General features: G+C 46.0%; 1 non-coding gene across 1 annotated transcript; it reads left to right on the plus strand.

Annotated features, from left to right (window-relative positions):
- The first annotated feature begins 525 nt into the window (after window positions 1-525).
- Trnaw-cca (transfer RNA tryptophan (anticodon CCA)) lies at window positions 526-597 on the plus strand. Its single transcript has one exon. It is a non-coding gene; the product is annotated as a tRNA-Trp (tRNA).
- The last annotated feature ends 6,227 nt before the right edge of the window (window positions 598-6,824 follow it).

Raw genomic sequence — 6,824 nt, forward strand, 5'->3', positions numbered from 1 at the left:
CTGGTCCCGGTGCTCCCCCGCCCGGTCGGTCTCCGTCATCCTGGACCCGCCGCCCTGGTCCCGGTGCCCGCCCGGTCTGTCCCCGTCCTCGCTAACCGTCCTGCCTGATTCCCCTCACCCCCTCCTGGCCGCCCCTGGCCCTCCGTGGAGGCGGCCGCCATCTTACAGGGCGGGGCCCGCGGCCGTGCAGCGGCTGTCAATCGGGTCCCGGGTCCCACGGTCCCCGGGAAGCTCCCGGTTCACAAGCATCCCTCAGTTCCCCTCCGGCGTCCCCTCTCCCGTGAGTGTTCCCCCAGCACTGTGTGCTCCGAGGGTCACCGCGAGAGACGGAGGAGGAAGAGCCAAATGTCTGTCGCCGAATGTCAGCTTGGCATCCTCCCGGACGCCGCCGTTCCGGTCTGAGCTGCGGCATTCCGAACTCCTCTTCTGCTCAGACGAGCGACTGCGCTCTGTTCCGAACCTCAGAGCCCAGGAGCGAGCCGGTGAAGCGAGGCCTTTAGCGACACAGAGTCGCAAACTCGCTGTGACCTCGTGGCGCAATGGTAGCGCGTCTGACTCCAGATCAGAAGGTTGCGTGTTCAAGTCACGTCGGGGTCAAGCTAGGTTTTTTTTCACCGTCAACCACGACAGAATAGAGTTAAGTACCAAGTCATAAAGAAGAAATGAGATCAGTATCGGATCAAATCGCCTTTCTCACGCCATATAAGACAGCTCTTTTTTTTCCCTTTCTTGAGACTACGAACACCCGAATGCTCGAGAAAGCGATGACTTGTGATTACCGACAGGAGGTGCTAGCAGAATCAAGGGGAAGGTGCGCTGACTCAACCTCTAACGCCCTGGTTCGACCCTCGGATTCCGACCATGTTCCCTCCAGTTACCCGGGCTTGTGTGAGCAATCAACACAGAGCCTTGTGCTTTAATAAATAGATCTCTCCCTGTTTGCCTTGAACTTAATTTTCTCAGCTCCCTCCTCTAAACGGCTCGTGGACTGGAGATGACTGTCTCTCTGGTGGTCGTTATCTTCAACATCTGTAGCCCATTCTCACGTTTGGATGTTTGATCCAGTTTTGTTAATAGCTTTGTTTTAAATCTTCTACCCCCCCCCCCGCCCCCCCAGGGTAGCCTGATGTAGAAAATTAAAGTAGGTTGCACCAAAATTATGAACAGGAAACTCAAGTTGAGTTGGTTTTGTTTGTTTGTTTGTTTGTTTTGTTTTTAATTTAAAATGCTTGGACCAGCAACAGGGACTAGAACTGCTTAAGAATTTTTAAAACTTTTGAAATGCAGGCTATCTTAATTAGGATTACTATTGCTGGGAAGAAATACCATGACCCAAAGCTACTTGGTGAAAAAAGGGTTTATTTCACTCACAGTTCCATAGTAACAGTTCATCATTACAAGAAGTTGGGGCAGGAACCCACGCAAGGCAGGGACCTGGAGGGAGCTGATCAGAGACCATGGAGGGGAACTGCTTACTGGCTTGCTCTCCATGGCTTGCTCAGTCTGCTTCCTTGTAGAGCCCTGGACCTCCTGCCCATAGTGTCCCACCCACAATAAGCCAGGCTGTCTTCATCAATTACTAATCAAGAAAATGCCCCACAGGCTTGCCTACAGCCAGATTTTATGGAGGCATTTTCTCAGTTGGGGCCCCTCCTCTCTGATGACTCTAGCTTGTGTCAAGTTGACATACAACTAGCTAGTGTAATTGTGTATCTTTGAAATGGGACTCAAATTCAAACAGAGTCCACTTATGTTTCACACATATCTTGTGCCCAGTGTGAAGATAGTCGCTATGGTAGTCCTGGTGACCCTGCATCTGATGTTCACCTGACTTGTGAAATCAAGGTGCAGAATTTTCCAACTGACCCAGGTGGCATGTCACTGCTCAAAATGCTTTGGGCTCTGAAGCATGTTGAATGTTCAGATTAGAAAGAGTCAACCTGTAAATACATATGGTACTGAGATATGTATCTGTATTTAGAAATGTGAGTGGCAACTCTGTTGTGATGGCATAGGACTGTAATCCTAGATCTTGGAAGGCTGAGGCAGAGAACTGAAAGCTTAAGGCTAGCCTGGGCTACAGATCAAGACCCTGTCTCAGAAACAGTGGTGGGTGGATAAGTGCATAAAAGCTATTCGATACTGAAAGTATAAAGGTTAATGTGAGCTTTCCCAGCTTCCATTTTGAATGCCAATACCAACTATTCAGAGTTCTGTAGATGTGGTTTCTGGTTAATTTTGGTATATGTAATTTTTTCAAAATAATAAAGTTTACTGTAAAAATGATTCTACACCCCGATTTTAGGACAGTGTATCGTATCTAGAGAATAAGAAGAGGAGACTGGTCTGTTCAACTGCTCTTTCTCACCTAAAGAATGTAATCTCCACGGGGTCATAAAATATGACTTTGGGGTCTGGGTCACTCCACCTGTCCAGTATCCATCTGATGGAGGTAAATTCCCTCTGAGGGAGATGTCAGTATATAGAAGGTCTTAGACAAAAGTTACAATAACAAGGAAAAGTTATTAAGGGGACTGAGGAGGGAGCTCAGTTGGTAGAGTGCTCGCATCGCATGCACAAGACCCTGGGTTCATTCCCCGGACATGAATAGATCTCTCACACTTAGTCTTAAGTGTGAGAGATCACTAACACAAAGAGTGAACTGAAAACTTACCAAGACACGAGGAGATAGAAAGTCTGAGGAAGTGTTACGATAATGAAGACAGAAGGAAGAAATCTAATCCTAAATATCTTCTCTGAGGAAGATAATAGAGAGAGTGGGGAAGGGGAGGTACTGAAAGACAGGGCGATTTCTCATGCTAGTCCTGACAGCATGCGAGTCCCACTCCGATGAAGTCAATATCCCTAAGCATGATATAAGATTCCCATCCTGAATGAGACATGTCTCCCACAGGCTCATGTACTTGAACATTTGGTCTCCCGTTGGTGGCCCTGTTTGGGGAGGATATAGAGCCTTTAGGAGGTGGTTCCTCACTGGAGAAAGTATGTCATTTGGTTTGGCTTTGAGGTTTTATACTCTGGCCCCATTTCCTGTTCTCTCTCTCTCTCTCTCTCTCTCTTCATAGATCTATGTCTCCCCTGCCATGATGGACTGTGTTCCCCCTGGACCTGTAAGCTATAACCCCTTTCCTCTAAGGCTATTGCTTGGCATTTTATCACAGTAACAGAAACATAACTGAGATACCATATAATGGCATGGTAAAATAAAGAAATGTTTTAAAAAATATTTCAGATTATCTACAAAAAAAACACATAATAATTTGACTGAAACAGAATTTGCAGCCGCAGCCGCAGCAGCAGCAGCAGCACTGGAAACCAGGAAATCTGTTCTTACAATTCCTAAGTGCTCAAAGAAAAAAATTACCAACCTAGGACCTCAAGAATAGGGACATTTGGAAACAAAAACAACTACTACATCTCTCCAGGACGGACTGTCCAATGGATGGGACTCAGGAAAAAGGAAGATGATGTCAGACAGAAAGTTGGGTTGCCAAAGAACTGGTGGGCAGAGAAAATGCAGACAAACAGTTGAAATATTGAGACATGCAGTACAGTATCTTTCTCAGAAGTAAGATAGACTCTTAGATCACATCAAGTGTGTCAAAAGATAGGAAATCCACATGGTAGAGCTGGAATGTAGCTCAGGTGGTAGTGTTCACACAGCTGGCACTGTGGGTCTTGGGTAGCACAAATGATGAGGAACGTGCAGTACATGTCAAACAGGAACAGTTTCTCTTTCCTGGATGTCTAAAGCTAATTGATTAGGGACATGGCCAGACTTGGGAGCTGGAACCATGAACCCAAGCAGGAAAAGGGGGTCAGTAGCCAGGAAGAGTGTAAGGGGTCAGGATAAGCTAAGTAGGGCAGAGGGCAAATGGAGGAGACAAGCCTCGGGTCTATCCCCAGCACACACACACACAAAGACTAGAGACAGCATCTATAACTGACTAGTGATTGGCTGGCAAAACAATAGTTAAATTCTGAAGTTGTGGGCCTAGGACTGGGGGTGCTGCATAGTCGCAGGCCATGTGCTCAGGATGAGAAAGGTTCAGCCCCCAGACTCAAGATTTGATCAAATTAATAGAGACGACCAAATGGACCTATCTAGAACTTGACAGTCAACAGTTACAGCAATGTTCTTGACCTCACATGGGATGTTTCACAAAAGGTTGGTCACACAGTGGATTCAAAGTAAGTCTCAACAAATCAAAGCATTTGTGTCATTCAGGCTATTGTCTCTGACCAAATTTAGAAAGCTAAGCTAATTTGGAAGACTATGAGGTTTCAGCCTGGCAGGGCACTCCTTAAATCCCAGCACCCAGAGACAGAGGCAAACAGATCTCTGAATTTTACCTGGCCTGGACTACATCAGTCTAGGCCAGCCAAGGCTGCATAATGAGACCATGTACAAAACAAACAAATAAACTCTACCATCCAACAACAAAAACAAAACCCCTCAAACAAATGTAAAAACCTACAAAAATTAGCCTCTTATAAACAGAATTAACAACAGCAACAACAAAAATACCTCAGCCTCTTTTTTTTTTTAAATTCATCTCAATATTACTTTACAGGTCAAATATAAACTCAAACTCTTGGACTTCTGCATGAGTCCATTTTCTATCACTAAAAGAAAATATACGGGGAGGCTGAGGGCTCATCTTGTGAAGAGATTTACTTAGTTCATAGTTTGGGATGTTGTGGAATCCATGGTCTAGCTGCCTTGAGAGGCATGTGTCATAGGTTTTTCAGGTTTGAGTTCATGGCTCCTGGGGCACTGTGTGCCCTTCATTTCCTGAGAAACCTAGGCACTCTCTCAGGCAGCGAAGCGTTCAGGCTTCTTTGTGCTTCTCTGTGTTCCTCAGAATTCCCATTGAAGCATATAGAAGTTTGCCAAGACAATTGGTCTTAGAAATTAATCTTGTGTACCTTGTATAGTTAGCAAATATCACTGTATCCTAGCAACAGCTGTGTTGATCCTGGCAATCACCATTATAGTTTCTGTTAACGGCATACAAAGTCAGATTGCTTGCGATAAGCTTGTCACAGCCTCAGTCCGGCTGAGACCCCTCCAGAATGAGCTTGGTTTTCATCTCTCACTGGCCATATCAGGTAGCATTGGCCCAGAAAGTTAGCTCTGGATTCACAGAGAGGGAAAATCCTAGCAGCAGCCTGACGTCTTCTCTGGTGATGCACTTCTGGTTTCACGACATCACCTGGAAGTGTACATGGATGGGAAGAAGTCAGGGTGACTAGGGAGGAGTCTGTCCTGCCTATTAATGATTGACTGATTGGAGGCAGGTAAGGATGACTAACAGTCTCTGTGTCACTGTGTGTCTCTTTCTCTCTGTCTCTCTCTCTCTTTCTCTCTCTTTCTCTGTCTCTCTCTGTCTCTCTTTCTCTGTCTCTCTCTGTCTCTCTTTCTCTCTGTCTCTCTCTGTCTCTGTCTCTCTCTGTCTCTCTCTTTCTCTCTGTCTCTCTCTCTGTCTATCTCTGTCTGTCTCTGTCTGTCTCTGTCTCTGTCTCTGTCTCTCTCTCTATCTGCAAGCGCACTTGAATAGGTCAGAGGTCACCTTCGGGAGTTATTCCTTGGGTGTTTTCCACCTTGTATTTTTCCGTTTAAGATTTTTTTTTGTTTTATCTTTATTTAGTATTTTGTGATCTGTGCCACACATTGGTGGATGTTGAGAGTTCATAGATAACATTGCAGAGTGTTTTGGGCATGGATATTTTTTGAGATAGGACCTTGTGGGAGCAATGTTCCTCTGTATGAATGAATATTTGATAGGAATGATAGGAGCACAGCTCTGTCAAGGACCCCAATGTCCTTGGGAACAGCAAGACCTTCTCCCTAGTATGGATGCTGACGGTACGTGCAGAAAGCGTCACCCGCAGCTTTCTCCTTGGTGACTGTTGTAAGCGCCCGTGTTACTTACTGGAGCAAGGTTGGAGTGGCCAAAGCAAGGCTGAGGCTGTGACAGTTTTATTGCAAACAATCAGATGTTTTATACCCTTACCAGGAACAGAATATAGTGGTGATTACAGTTGTAGTTGCCGGGATGCAACGACATTCGCAAGCTGTGCAGGGCATGGAAGATTAATGTCTTGTGACATTAATTTACAATTGTCAGTCTTCCATGCTTCCTTGACTTCTAAGAGAACATTCAGGAAAACACAAAGTGGCCTGAACATGCCACTCACTGCCTGAGGGAGTGACTTGGTTTCTCAGGAACTGAAGGGCACATGATTGCCCTAGGAGCGACGAACTCTAACCTGAAAAGCCTATGTGCATGCCTCTCAAGGAAGCTAGACCAGGCAGACGCCACGATTTCCTGCAGGCTCTAGACTGAGCCTGCTCCCCCGCAGAGACCCCAACTGAAATTAGCTGACCCATAATCCCATTCAGCTGTATATAATAAACATGCTGAGTGTCCCCAATGCTGGTGGTGTCTCTATCAGAGTGCATGGCCCAACCAATCCCAGCTTTTCTGTATGCCTGTCTGTCTTTTCTTCATTCTCTGTTGCTCCAGTCAGATCAACCTCCCAAATACATAAACTGCAGCAGCATCTTCTGGACTTCCAGGTTTAAACACTCTCTGCCTTCTCAGTAGCTGGGATTACAGGCCCGTGCCTCTGCACCTAGCAGAATTTTGGGAAGAGAGCAAGTGCCGGCCCAAAAATGCAGCCTCAGCAAAACCAAGCACCCAGAAAACTTTAAAGAGACAGGAAGAGAACAAGCTGAATCTCAAACAAGTATCTGAGTTATTAGTATCTGCAGGAAGCCTTGAGTGCATGTGCCCATG

Source organism: Mus caroli, unplaced genomic scaffold, assembly GCF_978045245.1.
Source record: "Mus caroli unplaced genomic scaffold, Mus_caroli_1 scaffold_13, whole genome shotgun sequence".
Taxonomy (NCBI): Eukaryota; Metazoa; Chordata; class Mammalia; order Rodentia; family Muridae; genus Mus; species Mus caroli.